The following is an 18598-nucleotide window of genomic DNA, read 5'->3' on the forward strand; positions in this document are numbered from 1 at the left end:
CTTCTGTCCAGCCGGACGGTGCCTCGCCCAGAGGTCATCCTGACTGGAGTCTTGAATGACAAAACCCTTGATTTGACTGTTTGATCTGAGGAGTTGACATTGGAGAACCAATTCTTTTGTACTACTGATATCAGGTGAATTTGTTTTAGTTCTTTGTGGATATGGTTCGGTTTGGGTTTGAGTTTGATATGGTCTACAGACTGTCTTGATAAAAATGATTTGCAAATATTTTGCCAGGTAAAAATAACGATTTTGTTTTTCTTTTGCAATTCCTGGCCTAGGCAAGTTTTGGAATTTGTGTTGTCATTGTTTTTCTGCAGATGCCCGTTTGGAAGAGGCTCAGCCTGCGCCTCCTGAAGGTACCCTAATTTTGATATGCATGTGAAACGTGGTCTTGGCCCTATTATGTTTAGTACATTATGGCACAAATATACGAGGCACAATGCCGAGTTACAGTGGCCTTTGACAGGTTCTTTTGATGAAAAGAAGGTTGGCTTTTTACAGGAACAGTCGTTTAAGAGACGAAGTAGACAGTGGATGTTTGACTCTCAACAAACTTGTCAGAAGGAAGCTAAGCAAAGGGAGAATAAAAACATTGACTCAGAAAGCTGTGGCATATGATAGAGAAAAACAGGAGACAGGAATTGAATGTGAGGATAGGAGATTTTGGTTAAACATTGACAAGTCTAATCTGGCTAAAGAAGAAAATGACGCTTTTGTTGTGGAGTTGTTAGATACTCGACCTCCGCCTCCTTATGCTCTGCAGAGGATACAACTTGTTGTCTCTTTGCAGCCCCAGCAGTCTGCCTCATCTGTTGAAGTTGCCCCTGTTTCTACAACCGTTGTATCCACCGCTCTGGACACTTTGCCTCCTATTCTTTTTCTCCCTTTGCCATCTTTGACGAGTGTGACTTCTATTACATCCACTCTTGTGTCCTCTGTTCTTTCTCCTCTGGTGCGACCATTGACTACAGTTCTACCTACTACTCCTATTACCCTTCCTTCTGCAGTTATCATCCTCGGATGCTTTTGGATACTGATACCCCTATATGTGGGTGTGTAGATAGGGATTTGGTGAGATTTCAGGAAAGAATGGGTCCATTGATGTGATCTGAAATAGGGGAGGAAGAGAAAAGGACAATAACGAGTCAGGCCAATGCAGTGTGCTCGTAATGCAGTTTATAGTGTGAAAGATATTTGGCGTGTTATACGTGATTTTTAGCCCTTTTTACAACAGCATGCTCTTCAACATATGTCTGCCACATTGATTGATCTTTGGCGTACAGACATTGGGCCAGAGGCTCCTCAAATATTATTTGACATTAGAGACCGTGTTTATGTTACCGATTTTGAACCAGGACAGGTGTTTGGCAATGTTAGTACCATAGTTTCTTATAGAAGTCGGTTGAATGGTAAGAGCCGTACTCGAATAATTCAGTTTCCTTTGCGTAAAGTCCTCCCAATTTATCATCCTGAAATTCCTGAGTTAATGGAATGGAGCGGTCATCAGACCAGCTGTAGCTTCCCATTTCCAGGTGCAATGAGTTTATACTCCATGGAAAATAGGGGAGGTTTTAGCCCTTCAGGCTACGCTGCCCAATCCTAGGAAAAATCCCACTACCTATATAAGGAATTAACAGAGGCTGCCTCTTCTACGGTAATAACTCTTGCTGATATTGAAATGTTTTTGGGTCTTTTTGTTCCGGTCGACATTTGGCAGCAGGTACACACTCAAGATCATGTTGTAGAGTTGGGTGGTACAAGGGATGGGATTAAAGGATGGGATCAGGAAAGGAACCCAGGAGACAAACCCGTGCTGAGATACTTGCTCTACCTGGTTAAAATATTACATATATACACACACTTACTCCAACGAAGAAAGTTAGGGGTAGATTAGGATAGCGGTTTTTCCGCATCCTCCTGGCCGGCGGAAGCCACCGCCGGCCCGGAGGATACGGAAAAACCGCAGGGGACCCACCAAAGACCCACCGCCACATTAGGATGGCTGGTGGGTTCTGGTTTCCGTCCGCAGCTTTTCCGCCGCGGTTGGCTTACAACTGCGGCGGAAAAGCCCTAAAATGGTGGCGGTGTCTCTCAGACACCGCCAGCCATATTAGGATGCCCAAAAAGAAATGCTTTTCCACGGCGCGTTTTCCGCCGTGGAAAAGCATACAGAGCTTCACTGTGGGGGCCCGTTGCGGGCAACCTGGGTGAAGGGCGGTTGGGAGGTGCACATGGGGGGTACCTATGGTACCCCCCTGCATTTGTATGCAGTAATCAGCTGGCACCGCGCGGTGCCTGACGCTTTCTGCATACAAATGCAATGTATGCATTTTTAACATTGCGGCGGGTGTAGCTTGAAGCTGCACCCGCCGCAATGTTAAACATAGAGGATGTGACCGCCAGGGTGGCGGTTACATCCTAATTGGACAGGAGGGTATTCCGCAGGCCATGCGGAGGTTCCCTCCTACTCTATGGTCGCGAACGGACTCAAGTCCGTCTGTGATCATAATGAGCCCCTAAGTTCTGATAGATTGACAGCTTGTCAACAGAAGAAGGATGAGAGTGTATCTGATTTCTCTGCTAGGTTTTTGGATTACGGTGGGCAGGATATGTTCACCGAGGGAGGAGTCCATTTTGTTGCTGACAGATTTGTTACTAATCTTCTCTGTGAAAGAATGACTCGTTTGCAGGTGTCTGAAAGTACTTGGTCTACGTCTTCTCCCTTGGTTATCTTGAACATGGCTCAATATTAAGATCAAATTTAGAATTGTGACCTTTTTAAGAGTTGTTGCTTTATATTAAAAAGAATGAAAAGTTAGATTATTTTTTAGTTTTGTTATTTTTATTGACTTTGTTTAATCGGAGGTATATTTTAAAATTAGCGTTGTTTACTTATGGATACTAAGGTAATAGTTTGCTTTAGAAACCGATTGTTGATCCCAAACCACTGTAGTATTGTTCTTTCTGAAAGTCCTCCTTTGACTTTCCTTTCTTTCCCCGTGGTATTATAACACAGCGCTGGGAGCACGCCATTACGCGTGAGCATCTATCTTTCTGAAAGTCCTCTTTTGACTTTCATTTTCCCAGTGGCATTACTACACGGCGTTGGGAGTCCGTCATTAATTTTTACAGCCCCTTTGCAGTGTATGTAGTAAAAGAAAATAACGCTCCATTTTAAACTAAACATAGCTACTATATCACGTGCTGCAGCCCGACAATAGAGATTGGCTATTTATACGATAGAGAACTCTTTGTTTAGGTTGACCGTGCGATATCCACTCCAGTCAGACCCAGAACTACAGCCTACTCGAGAGGACCTTACGACCTACCTACGAGGTACTCTACCCCTTCCCCTCTTAATTTAATATTTTTGTAATTAATACCCGTTCGTAGTTCCGGTATAATTCCTGTTCTTTGTGGTTTATTGATTCCCTAGATTACCACATCGGAGTGTTTGTATGACATCCAGCTCTGACCCACAACCTACATGTTGGTGAAAATATAGCTATTACGAGGTATATATAACCGCCATTTTGCGCGTCCCTAAACCTAATCGCTAAGAAATCGTATTTTTGGCAAGAATAGACGCTTACTCCGTTTTTTAATCTTTTGCCTTCTAGTCTACAAACCGAATAGCAAGTAGAGGAGGGTTTGTGGGTGAGCTCTTGGTCTTAAAATCTTGATATTTTAAGGTAAGCCAAGAAACATTAAGGGTAAAATATTTACAATAATAAAATGTTTACCGATAATATTTGAGGCCCGTAAATAACGTTAAGGTGTACATATACTAGATAACCACCAGCACCTTACTCTTAAATAACTTTTAAGATTCAGCCCTGAGTATTTGAAGAATATCTTCGCCTCTATGAGAACTTATTAAACCATAAAGTTTTTATCGTAGTGACTAAAGTTTTCACACTTTTCTTTTTTCTTCAGATATTCTAATAATAATTATTACCCACAAGCAAGAATTTGCAGTTTTACTCTGACTCCTACTGGCCTCTTTAGTGAAACCTGCAACAAGTAGGTCTCTCTCTTTTTCTCTATTGCCATAATTACGGTGATGTACATTTATCTTTAAATAGATGATATGAGACTTCGCTCTCTTTTTCTTTATTGGTCTTGTCGTATCTAGAGCATCTCGATCAGTAACTTCCTCATCATCCATTGAGGTCCTGATAATAAGAACATATCGATCATCAAATTTGTGATTTTAACCTACAAGTAAGCCCCATATGTTTAATAACACCAGCCCAGATCCTAGAACTACATTCACGGGTGCAGGCGTTCAGATTAAACATAAATAAAGGGATCCTTTGGCCTTTTTCTGACTATCCACACTGATCTTTCCTATTCAATAAACCTTGCGCTAATATTCTATCAATTCTTGTGAGCACTAATTTCGAGGAAATGTACGAATACTATTGCATTTAACTTGTTTCTATGGTAATGAATTGTATATATATATATATATATATATATATATATATATATATATATATATATATGTATATGTATCTATTGACAATAATGTATAAATATATATAGGGATATATAAGAGTCAGACAAGATAATGATTGTATCAACCACGTTATCTGACCCTTGATCAACATTATATTGATTCGGCTGTTATGAAATAGAACATAATTTGTGTGGACAGACTACAATATAGCCTTTATATGTGTATTGTATATGTATATATTTTTTAAAAATTGATAAAATTGTAACTTACTTGTAAGAATGAGTTTAAAAGGAAATTTAAATCGTGTACGGGTGGCTACTCCTGATGAAGACACCTTGGTTGTCGAAACGCGGGTCGGAAGACTTTACTTTTGCCACCGAATTGTTTTTTATCTAGATGAAATAATTTAAGTAATTGAAATGTACTTTTTAATTGAATGTATTTTATAATTTTGATTAAAATCTGATATTTTTTTTATCTTCTGTTTGAACTCATTTATTGTTACAATAGTTACTAATATTTATCGCTGTGTATACTTCAAGTTGCTTGGGAATGATATTTTCCAGTATGTCAATATTATGAACACCAAGATCAGGAGGAAACGGATAAAACTGATAAGAAACATAAGGATTTAAAGATGAAAGTGTTGTTGCAGCAGGCATTTCGGTGTAACACCAGAGGATAGGGAGGTACTACTCGACAACTCCCACATACTAGGCAGCCCTCAACGACCCCTTTGGGACAAAATCAGTGTGCGCATTGTAAGGAAGAAGGACATTGGCCTAGCCAGTGCCCTGTGCTTTTATAGAAGGCTGTATCCCCTAGAGGAAGGGGCTCTGGCGGAAGGGTCCATGGGACTGATCGGAATCAGAATCCCACGGCTTCTCGGGCCACTTTGACAATAACTATTTCAATGACCCTAGAGCAGGGCAGTATTATCATGATGATTATGGTGTGACATGTATGTCTTATAGTTAAGACAGACAAGGACAGGGTGGGGGACCAGTTCAGATACCTGTAGATTAGTGTGGTCCTTATATCACAGCAGATTTGCAGGGTTGGACTAAGTAATTTTTGGAGGATACAGGTGCGACAAAAAGTTCTGTTTCTCGACATATGGTCCATGGGGCTGCCCTGTCTGGCAAATATAATGTCTAGATAGGTTTTTCAGATGTACTTTTTGTCAGCCCCATATCACGCCCCCTTGCACTAATTGCTGGTCCTTTCACTGTGAAATCTGTATTCTTGATAACATCCAATTGTGGGGAGAATTAGATGTGTTTGGACTTATTAAAGAAGTTACATACTAATATTTATTGCTTCCCTGCTGGTGTTTATATTGCCATGGGTCCAGATGTGTGTATTAGGCGGTGATTGTTTCAGGATGCACTCAGGTACAATTCACTGAGGTACCACCCACACTATGGGCCACAGGTGATTCAGATGTAGGTTTGTTGCATATACCACCAGTTTCTATACAAGTGAGAGAAAATGCTATTTTGCCCCTTATTCCTCAATAAAAAATACCACAGGCAGGAGACCGGGCCCTTCTTCAGATTATTCAGGATCTGAAACGAAGGGGGTGGTTGACGATACGTCTACCAACATTTGCAATAGCCCCATTCTTCTAGTCCTAAAGAGGGCACCCTCAGGTTCCTCTGAGACTATTGATGATGTTTATTGCTTTGTGATTGATTTGAGAGAGGTTAATAAAATTGTAGTTGCGCAGTTTCCCGTGGTTCCTGACATCACTACGCTTTAAATGATGATCGCTTCTGCTGCTAATTCATTTTCTGTTATTGATTTGCAAAATGCATTCTTTAGTATTCCTATCCATCTGGGCAATAGGTATTTGTTTAGATTTACACTGGCCGGCAGAAGCTCTAGATTCTGTTGGCTCCTAAAGGCTAAACAGAGAGTCCTAGTACTTATAGTCAAGTATTGAAGAGCCAGTTGGATTCACTATCGCTTTCCCCAATCAGCGTATTGGTGCAGTAACCTATTAATTGCTTCTGATACGGAACAAGGATGTAAGGACCAACCTTGTAGCACTTGTCAGCTGCAGGATCCTCAAGTATCTAATACATTTTACAGGGAGAAATTGCTCCAGCTGAACCAGAAGCATACAGGTGAGTCAATCCACTTGTAAAACTTTGCTTCGGTGTGTAGCAGCTACCTAGCTCCTTAAGGTCTTGGCCATCGAACATTAACTGGTTCAGCAGCCAATTAGTCATCTGATGTGCCTATGGTCGAAAGAATTAAGTTTGACAGCAGTCTACCGGGAATAGATCCCTTTTTAAAAATACAAACAAGTCTGAAACACTTCTGTTTACTACAACTTGGCCACTGTGAAGTGGAATTCAGTCTATACCTCAACAGCTTGGAGTATGGAATATCGAGTAGTAAATATTGTGCCACCTTAATATTGTAGCTAAAATATTGAGAACAAATTTATTGAAATTTAAGTGTATGTAGGGAAGTATAGATTTATGGTTTTATTCTGTTCTATCTATATATATATATCTTCAAGGTAAAATTATGTGGAATTAGGTGTCAAAATGTGATACAAACTTGCCTATCAACACTTTTGTCCTCGATATAAAAAAGCATTTTTGTCATAGATATAAAAACCATGAGATGAATGCCCTATAAGCTGTAGACCATAAATATTCAACGCTGTGCTGTTATATTGTAAAGAGGTCACAATTTAGAAATTGTGTACCTTGATTCAACAACACGGGTGACGTGATCAATTAATCTAATTCTCACCTCATCCTCACAAGTGCACTAGAGCCAAAATGTACCTAGAAGGTACAACAGAATTTAAGAAGAATGGGATTGAGAGCAAAAATAGCCAGTAGCATTAATAATGCCTGCCTACAGCACCTATAGGGAGAAGAGGAGGGCAAATGTATTAGCATCAAACATAATATGTAGGAAAGCTAGTGCATGTACACACCATAAATTCTAAAACTGCACTATTTTCCTCTTGAATATGTCAGCTAGGATCTGCAAAAAATGTCATGTTTAATATATTCAGAAATGGGTTTTTCCTATAGTTTAATATAATGTGCCTCTCAAGATTACCTATTTACTTAATACCTGATTACACGTTTGGCAGTATTAGAGCAAGCCACCATACCAGCGTCCTGCTACAAGACCGCCAAACCCATTGTCAGTCCACGCACCAGATTACAAGTTGTAATCCTTGTGGCCGGTGCTGGGGTGGTGGGGTGTGCACCTGTTACAACGCATTTTTTACAACGCACTACTGTTACAACGCATCCATTACAACGCGGATACTGTTACAACTCATGTTTTTACAACGCATTTTTTTACAACGCAGGTACCTTTACAACGCATACCATTACAACGTAAGTATTGGTAAGTATATAGTTATTTTTTAAATGTTATATGTTTGGGGTAAAGGGGTATTTTTCGGGGTTAGGGTCAGTTTGGGGTTTTTGGGTAAAGGGGTATTTTTAGGGTTTAGGGTCAGTTTTCAGTTTTTGGGTAAAGGGGTATTTTTAGGGTTCAGGGTCAGTTTTCAGTTTTTGGGTAAAGGGGTATTTTTAGGGTTTAGGGTCAGTTTTCAGTTTTTGGGTAAAGGGGTATTTTTAGGGTTCAGGGTCAGTTTTCAGTTTTTGGGTAAAGGGGTATTTTTAGGGTTCAGGGTCAGTTTTCAGTTTTTGGGTAAAGGGGTATTTTTAGGGTTTAGGGTCAGTTTTCAGTTTTTGGGTAAAGGGGTATTTTTAGGGTTCAGGGTCAGTTTTCAGTTTTTGGGTAAAGGGGTATTTTTAGGGTTCAGGGTCAGTTTTCAGTTTTTGGGTAAAGGGGTATTTTTAGGGTTCAGGGTCAGTTTTCAGTTTTTGGGTAAAGGGGTATTTTTAGGGTTCAGGGTCAGTTTTCAGTTTTTGGGTAAAGGGGTATTTTTAGGGTTCAGGGTCAGTTTTCAGTTTTTGGGTAAAGGGGTATTTTTAGGGTTCAGGGTCAGTTTTCAGTTTTTGGGTAAAGGGGTATTTTTAGGGTTCAGGGTCAGTTTTTAGTTTTTGGGTAAAGGGGTATTTTTAGGGTTCAGGGTCAGTTTTTAGTTTTTGGGTAAAGGGGTATTTTTAGGGTTCAGGGTCAGTTTTCAGTTTTTGGGTAAAGGGGTATTTTTAGGGTTCAGGGTCAGTTTTCAGTTTTTGGGTAAAGGGGTATTTTTAGGGTTCAGGGTCAGTTTTCAGTTTTTGGGGTACAGGGTAAAAATAAAATAAATTTAATTTTAAATTAAATTATTTAATAGTAAATAAATTAAATTAAATTACATTGCATTATTTTTGGGGTTGAGGGTCAGTTTTGAGTTTTTGGGGTACAGGGGTACAGGGTAAAAATAAAGTTATATTTTTTTTAATTTTCAATAATTAATTTAAATTATATTTCATAAAATTACTTTAATTTATTTTTGGGGTTTAGGGTCAGTTTTCAGTTTCTGGGGTACAGGGGTACATGGTAAAAATAAAGTAATATTAATTTAAATTTAAAATAATTAACGGAAATTAAATTATTTAAAATTACATTAAATTATATTTTTAAAATTAAGTTACTATTATATTATTAATATTAACATATACTTACCAATACTTACATTGTAATGGTCTGCGTTGTAAAGGTACCTGCGTTGTAAAAAAATGTGTTGTAAATACATGCGTTGTTACAGTATCCGCGTTGTAAAAACCGCGTTGTAACGGTATGCGGAGTAAAAGTCCGCGTTGTAACATCATATATCCGGGTGGTGGTCCCATGGCGGTGCCATTCTAAGGTTCAAAGAAAGAGAATTAGAAAGGTACTACAGTAGGAGCACAGCACCCCATTCCTGCACAGACAGAAATGCACAATGTTGTGCATTTCTGTCCCTGCAAGAACAGGGGGTGCTAAAATACAGGGGGTCACTATGTGCCCCCCTTGATCAACCCCATGCACAGAGGCCCTGCCTCCGTTTCCTCACTGCCACCCTTTTCATGGCGGGCTCACTGGCATGAAAACGGTTGCCGTGAGGAAATTCTTAATATGTTTGGCGGTGGTGCAGTGGCTACACCAGCGTATTTCAGCCTCACACCGCTGTGTCAACGACACGGGATCAGGGCTCCCCTGTGGTTAGGGCGGTCCTGTGTCGGTCCCACCACCATCATTGTAATATGGAGGGTGGACCGCCAGTCTGGTGGTCCAGGGACCACCACTTCAGGTTCGGCAGTCCCATGGACCGGCAAACTCGTAATTTGGCACTATTTGTCTTATTTAACACATGCTGAATCAAAATCTAATGAATAACAAGTCCTTCTCTCCAAAGAATAAATTACATCATGTCTCAATGTTTGAGTCAATTATGAAGGGCTTAACTCATCATAAGAATTTTGTTAATTCAGACCAACTTCATTGCGCTTTAAGCAAATATATTTTGCTTGATTTTAGAATTTTAAAATTAATTAGGCTCTTTCGATTCAATCCTGACACACAGTTCTTTATATGCATTCGGGAAAATGAAATGTCTTTAAACCAGTAAAGAATAAGTGTACTTGAAAATCAAATAAATGTGAACAGACTTCAGTTTCTGATAATTTAGCAACTTAAAAATGTTTGCTGTTGACTCCACCAATTAAAATGGTCACAGTGAGCATAAATCTTCCAACCTATACCAAAACTGGGGCTTTGAGGTCCCGGGAATTCTCAGAAAGAGAAAATACAGCCTCCTGAAATTCAGCTAACCACTCAAACAGTTGAGAAGAGGGGCTCAAAAGGTCAGAAGGTCTTTTATGTTGTGATGTCATCTAAACAACTAGACCACATTAGGAAATTCTGTACTTTCCTTTGAACTCATCTCTCTCAGTACTTTCACTTCCTGTCAGATTCGAAGTGAGCATAGATGTCTCAGCATTTTTCTGGTCTTCCAGGCTTCAGTGAGCATCTGATAATTCATGTTAAGGTAGGAATTAACCGTACATATTGCAGCCACCTTCTTACCTAGCCTGAACACTCATCTTCTATCCCTGACAATTTGACCTGGAAGAACCTTGCAACCCGGATGTCCTACCCTAGCGGAGGTTAGCGGTCTAGCTACCAACCTTCCAGCAACTTAACTTCCACAACCCCACTCTCTTCCCTTTTGATGTTTATTGATCTTAGAATTGTTGTAAAGGTCCTTATTGGTTGAATTTTGGCCCTTTTTAAGATCATCTGACCTTAAATCCTGACTCTTCCAAACATTTTTCCCAAACATATGCTTTCATATTTGTGCCTTCTTATTTCCTGTTCCATAGAAGTTAATTAAATATCTCGTGACAGACTTAAAGGCTTCTTAATCTTCTTGAAGTGGTGTAAAGTTGGAGTTTATTTTAAACACTTCTATTTTAAGAACATAGGGCCCGATTCACATAAGTAATCTGAGACAAAATCCTAACTTTACGACTTTTGGTATTCTCAAAAGGCCTTTAGGAGTAGTAAAGTTAGGAATTTATTTATTTATTTATTTACCATATTTATAGAGCGCACAGCTACTCAGAAGAGTGTCCCGGCGCTAGCGAAGACAAAGCGATAGAGGGTGACGCGAGTACGGAGTGGAGCCAGAGTTAATGCTGAAATAGCCCGGAATCCTAACTTTACTACTCCTAAATGCCTTATGTGAATGCCGAAAGTCGTAAAGTTAGGATTTTGTCTCAGTTTAGGAGTAGTAATGTTAGGAATCTTAACTTTACTACTCCTAAATGCCTTTTGTGAATACCGAAAGTCGTAAAGTTATGATTTGGTCTCAGATTTGTTTTGTAAATCAGGCCAATACTGTTTATGTAATTTAGTGTCCTGTAGCAATACTCATCAATTTAAAATCCTCATCATTGGTTCTAATTACATGTCTAATACAATGTCACTGTGGTATGAGGGATAAAATGGGTCATGATTACTATCTGTCTCAGAATTGTTGGAGAATAGGATAGATATGTTGGTACATTTTGTTAACTAGTTTGAATCCAAACAGATTAAGCAAGCCTTCCATCCCATCAAGAGCAATTTGTTGAGTACCAATAAACTGGATTACAGTGACATGCGTTATTGATAGCATTTTTAAACAGCTGAAGCTCAATATGAAAACAAGTATTCTTAACTGAGGCTTATATTTTTGTGAGCAGTGTGTGTAGGGTTTACTTGAAGTGGTCTGATCAAATGTTATATAGCTATAGCTCTAGCATCATGATTTGATTTTAACACTTTCAAAATGTGTTTGCATCCTGTTATATTGTTTCTTTGGGCCAGATGTATGACCGTTGGGATGAGCGCCTCACAATTTGAGACAAATTTCGAGTCACAAATTGCGAGGCGCTAACTCCAATGTACAACAGTGTCTCAGACAGTGTTTGCGATTCCCAATGGGGTCACAAATTAGGAGGCTCATGAATATTAATGAGTCACTCGCAATTTGTGAGCCCATTGGGAATGACTGGCTCTCCCAGGGATGGTGGCCTGCTAGGCTCAGCAGACCATCATGTCTGGAACTGCTTTTTAATAAAGCATTTTTTTTTAAATGCAGCCGATTTTCCTTAAAGGAAAACGAGATGCATTTTTAAAAAAAAATTAAGCAGATTCGTTTAATTTTTTAAGGGAAGGGTAGTGGTCCCTGGGACAACTGCCTGCCCTTATTTTTAGAGCTAGTCACAAAGGGAAAGGCGTCCCCTGGGTACCCCTTCCCATTTGCGACTCCATTACCACCCTCTTGAAAAGGCTGGTAATTTGTGAGTGTTTTGCGACTGTAATTGCAGTTACAAAACATTCATACATGGCTAGGGACTACCTATCAGGAAGGGAACGCCCCTTCATGATAGCGAGTTGCAAAACACTATTTTAAGAGATGCAATTTTTCGCGACTCGCAAAATAGTGTTTGCACATTGACCATGTAGGTTTGTGCATGCACAAACGGGTCACAAGCCTGTTTGTTCAAGCAAAAACTGGTCGTACATATGGCCCTGAGTCATTAAAAGCAAATGGCAAGGGGAATAGATAGCTTGGTGTAAAGGTCATCATAGTTACCACCAGAACATTACTTTGAGCGGTAGTGTGTATGTTCGGTCCTTACATTGATACTAGTGTGATTTATTTTTTCTAAATTGTAAATTGTGTTATTGCCCACCTTTCCTCCTGCCTCACACTCATTCAGTGCCATTTCCCTTTTAGTAGTATGAGAGTAGCCCTTTCTCAATGTGAACTTTGCTTATAAACTACGGGATTTCCCATCCTGAGCATTTAACTAACATTTTACTTACATTTTACATTTAGCATCCGGGACCAGATTCGGCAGTGTCAGCACAAGCAGCGTATGGAGTGAACGAGAAAACCTCCTTGACCCGGCTGGTTCCCGTTGAGGTTTATTAAAACCGAATGACAAGATACATTTGATCTTGATGTAGAACTGCATAACGTGACGTTCTACAAAATTCATTGAACCGATAGAGACATGAGTAAGTCTCTATTCACTTGAGCACCGTGGTCCTGATGAAAGCCCCACAGACCTTTTGGCTAGAGGAGGGCTGAAACATGTCGACCTATACCACACACCAAATGTGAAAGAGTCATAATAGCTCTAATTTCACTCACCCCTTTTTTTAATATTGTCCTCTAAAAACCAGAACTATTAAAATTAATTGTCTGATATAGAGATCAATTTTTAGCTTCTTTATATTTTTCACCATATCACTTCACTATCATGATTTCTGATCACTACTGTTCTAACAAGGGTAACACCTCCTGGATGGAGGTCTCATACACTACCAAAACCCCGTGATTATGCGAACACGTGTTAGGGACAGCGGAGAACCAAGATATACCGCTATAAGATCGAAATTTTCCAACACGTGCATGAGGGTTTAAACTTGGGAATTGTACGTAACATCAATGCATACCCCATGTTATGCAGGACAAGTGATCCTTTCTTATTGATCAAAAGTGTTAAAGAAAATAGGAAATTGATTGGATCACACATCTTCCTATCCCCCTCCGTTGATCTTGCAAAAACTAAACAGACATCACCTGTTATATCGTGGCTGCTTTTCTAAACAGTACAGACTGTATACAAACATTCCAATGATGCCCTTTTTTTGCAAAACGCAAAAATACGAAATCTTGGGTAGTCTGTTTTCTTTTGTACATCAATTTTTGAGTAAACATGTCAATGTACTCCTTACTAAATTATTCAATATTAAGTGCGTGTGGAATAATATTGTGCAAATGGAGGCAAGGGTACTACTGTGTGCACATTTCTGAACAAGATTTGGGAGTTAAAAAAATTAAGGGTGTTCATATTACACATGAACAAAAGCACCTATTTGAAATAGGTAGATGAGGAATGATCCATCCAAATGTTAAAAGAAGGGGGGTGTATTTTCAGCACGTTCATACTTACTATACTGCATCGCAGTGACTTTCAGATAACTTTTTCTTTATTTTCTTTTGAATGGCCTATTGAAGCAAATGCATTACGTAGAGAACATAGGAAAATTCAGCAAATAAAAGTAATGTGATAAAAGTGGTAATGTTCTAATTACTATGATAGCTGACATTAATGAAGGTGTCACCTTCTCAGCAGACGGAGCTTTATAAACCATTGCCAACTTTGGACAGATACACAGTGTGAAAAAGGAGGTCCAAGGGAACTTAGTGAGCATTCATAATGAATCCCACTGTAAATATACTGTAAAACAAGCTAACCTCGGTTTATTACACTTAGCAATCACTCCTCACTAAAGCCCATCTGGTCACCGTTATTATTGGCTTGCTTTTGTAAATGCACTCCAATGGTCTAACTGATGATATGGAGCTTCGTCAAAATTAAGGTTAATTCTAATCAACTAATTATGGCTTCTGTGAGCTACAATTGCAATTTATTGGAGGAGCTACCAGCAATGCTGAGGAAAGAAAAAAGGGTATACACATTGCTCAGAACTCCATGTGAGGCAACACCGCCTACAGGTGGCCTTCATATGTGTGGCAGTAAAACAATAATGGTTGCATATATATTTTTGGAAACAGTACCCTTGCTTACTGGGAGATATGTGTAATGAAAAGGTATAGAAGTTATTTTTAGTTTTAATGCACATCACAAGAAAACATAATTCTTATGGACACACAGGAAATGTTAAATTGCCTTTGAAATTTTGGTGCCTAAAGGCATAGTTTAGGCACACACTGTGAGAATAGACCTGTTTGTGCTTAGGCAGTGCCCTATGTAAGTTAGCATTTGCGGCACCATTTTCATTTAGGCGTCATTTTAGACTACTCAAAACTGATCTTGTTCAATTCTGAGAAATGCCCCCTCTTTAGTTTCGTTTCTGGAATGTTAGGTTTTGTTTCAGTAATGAGCACCTTTTCATGTCAGCACATAGGTTTCTCACTAGAAAGAGTCCCTCTTCCACTTGTCTTGTGGTGGGCTCCGGATGGAATGACCTTGAACTATGTTAGTTTGTGTAAGATACGAGCGCTGATGAAACCTTTTTTTGTATTTCGATGTCTAACTGCACCTGCTTGGAAAATTCCACTGTAGGCGTGTTTCTGCCAGGCTATAAAATGTACATAATGTATCTTTATGCTTGTCGATTTCAGTTCCCTCTGTACAACTCCCTGAGACTCTGCAGATGGGGCTCCGATCTGAGTGCATCTGAATAAAACAATTATTGGTATACTCTCCACTGTTTTTCCAACTCTTCATTTGGGATGGAAGGCTGAGAGGTGGTCTGAGGAGACCCGGGTGGCCACAAGCGGGTCATTTCCTTCAGTTGGTGCCCGAACAGGAACTCCTTCGGGTTATTGATACACCCCCTTACCGCAGATAGGGGGAAGACGAGGGTATCGTCGGGTTGGACTGAAGTCCCAGGGATCCCTGCACAAAGAGTTTCCATTACTACCAGCTGCTACTTCTGTCCAGCCGGATGGTGCCTCACCCAGAGGCCATCCTGACTGGAGTCTTGAATGGCGAAACCCTTGATTTGACTGTTTGATCTGAGGAGTTGACATTGGAGAACCAATTCTTTTGTACTACTGATATCAGGTGAATTTGTTTTAGTTCTTTGTGGATATGGTTCGGTTTGGGTTTAAGTTTGATATGGTCTACAGACTGTCTTGATAAAAATTATTCACAAATATTTTGCCAGGTAAAAATAACGATTTTGTTTTTCTTTTGCAATTCCTAGCCTAGGCAAGTTTTGGAATTTGTGTTGTCATTGTTTTTCTGCAGATGCCCGTTTGGAAGAGGCTCAGCCTGCGCCTCCTGAAGGTACCCTAATTTTGATATGCATGTGAAACGTGGTCTTGGCCCTATTATGTTTAGTACATTATGGCACAAATATACGAGGCACAATGCCGAGTTACAGTGGCCTTTGACAGGTTCTTTTGATGAACAGAAGGTTGGCTTTTTACAGGAACAGTCGTTTAAGAGACGAAGTAGACAGTGGATGTTTGACTCTCAACAAACTTGTCAGAAGGAAGCTAAGCAAAGGGAGAATACAAACATTGACTCAGAAAGCTGTGGCATATGATAGAGAAAAACAGGAGACAGGAATTGAATGTGAGGATAGGAGATTTTGGTTAAACATTGACAAGTCTTATCTGGCTAAAGAAAAAAATGGCGCTTTTGTTGTGGAGTTGTTAGATACTCGACCTCCGCCTCCTTATGCTCTGCAGAGGATTTAACTTGTTGTCTCTTTGCAGCCCCAGCAGTCTGCCTCATCTGTTGAAGTTGCCCCTGTATCTACGACTGTTGTATCCACCGCTCTGGATACTTTGCCTCCTATTCTTTTTCTCCCTTTGCCATCTTTGACGAGTGTGACTTCTATTACATCCACTGCCCTTACTCTTGTGTCCTCTGTTCTTTCTCCTCCGATGCGACCATTGACTACAGTTCTACCTACTACTCCTATTACCCTTCCTTCTGCAGTTATTCATCCTCGGATGCTTTTGGATACTGATACCCCTATATGTGGGTGTGTAGATAGGGATTTGGTGAGATTTCAGGAAAGAATGGGTCCATTGATGTGATCTGAAATAGGGGAGGAAGAGAAAAGGACAATAACGAGTCAGCCCACTGCAGTGTGCTCGTAATGCAGATTACAGTGTGAAAGATATTTGGCGTGTTATACGTGATTTTTAGCCCTTTTTACAACAGCATGCTCTTCAACATATGTCTGCCACATTGATTGATCTTTGGCTTACAGACATTGGGCCAGAGGCTCCTCAAATATTATTTGACATTAGAGACCGTGTTTATGTTACCGATTTGGAACTAGGACAGGTGTTTGGCAATGTTAGTACCATAGTTACTTATAGAAGTCGGTTGAATGGTAAGAGCCGTACTCAAATAATTCAGTTTCCTTTGCGTAAAGTCCTCCCAATTTATCATCCTGAAATTCCTGAGTTAATGGAATGGAGCGGTCATCAGACCAGCTGTAGCTTCCCATTTCCAAGAGCAATGAGTTTATACTCCATGGAAAATAGGTGAGGTTTTAGCCCTTCAGGCTACTCTGCCCAATCCTAGGAAAAATCCCACTACCTATGTAAGGAATTAACAGAGGCTGCCTCTTCTACGGTAATAACTCTTGCTGATATTGAAATGTTTTTGGGTCTTTTTGTTCCGGTCGACATTTGGCAGCAGGTACACACTCAAGATCATGTTGTAGAGTTGGGTGGTACATGGGATGGGATTAAAGGATGGGATGAGGAAAGGAACCCAGGAGACAAACCCCGTGCTGAGATACTTGCTCTACCTGTTTAAAATATTACATATATACACACACTTACTCCACCGAAGAAAGTTAGGGGTAGATTAGGATAGCGGTTTTTCCGCATCCTCCGGGCCGGCGGAAGCCACCGCCGGCCCGGAGGATACGGAAAAACCGCAGGGGACCCACCAAAGACCCACCGCCACATTAGGATGGCTGGTGGGTCCTGGTTTCCGTCCGCAGCTTTTCCGCCGTGGTTGGCTTACAACTGCGGCGGAAAAGCCCTAATATGGTGGCGGTGTCTCTCAGACACCGCCAGCCATATTAGGATGCCCAAAAAGAAATGCTTTTCCACGGCGCGTTTTCCGCCGTGGAAAAGCATACAGAGCTTCACTGCGGGGGCCCGTTGCGGGCAACCTGGGTGAAGGGGGGGTGGGAGGTGCACATGGGGGGTACCTATGGTACCCCCCTGCATTTGTATGCAGTAATCAGCTGGCACCGCGCGGTGCCTGACGCTTTCTGCATACAAATGCAATGTATGCATTTTTAACATTGCGGCGGGTGTAGCTTGAAGCTGCACCCGCCGCAATGTTAAACATAGAGGATGTGACCGCCACCCTGGCGGTCACATCCTAATTGGACAGAAGGGTATTCCGCAGGCCATGCGGAGTTTCCCTCCTACTCTATGGTCGCGGACGGACTCAAGTCCGTCTGGGATCATAATGAGCCCCTAAGTTTTGATAGATTGACAGCTTGTCAACAGAAGAAGGATGAGAGTGTATCTGATTTCTTTACTAGGTTTTTGGATTACGGTGGGCAGGATATGTTCACCGAGGGAGGAGTCAATTTTTTTGCTGACAGGTTTGTTACTAATCTTCTCTGTGAAAGAATGAATCGTTTGCAGGTGTCTGAAAGTACTTGGTCTACGTCTTCTCCCTTGGTTATCTTGAACATGGCTCAAAATTAAGATCAAATTTAGAATTGTGACCTTTTTAAGAGTTGTTGCTTTATATTAAAAAGAATGAAAAGTTAGATTATTTTTTAGTTTTGTTACTTTGTTTAATCGGAGGTATATTTTAAAATTAGCGTTGTTTACTTATGGATACTAAGGTAATAGTTTGCTTTAGAAACCGATTGTTGATCCCAAACCACTGTAGTACCGTTCTTTCTGAAAGTCCTCCTTTGACTTTCCTTTCTTTCCCCATGGTATTATAACACATTACGCGTGAGTATCTATCTTTCTGAAAGTCCTCTTTTGACTTTCATTTTCCCAGTGGCATTACTACACGGCGTTGGGAGTCCGTCATTAATTTTTACAGCCCCTTCGCAGTGTATGTAGTAAAAGAAAATAACGCTCCATTTTAAACTAAACATAGCTACTATATCACGTGCTGCAGCCCG

This window comes from Lissotriton vulgaris, chromosome 3_1, assembly GCF_964263255.1.
Source record: "Lissotriton vulgaris chromosome 3_1, aLisVul1.2, whole genome shotgun sequence".
NCBI lineage: Eukaryota > Metazoa > Chordata > Amphibia > Caudata > Salamandridae > Lissotriton > Lissotriton vulgaris.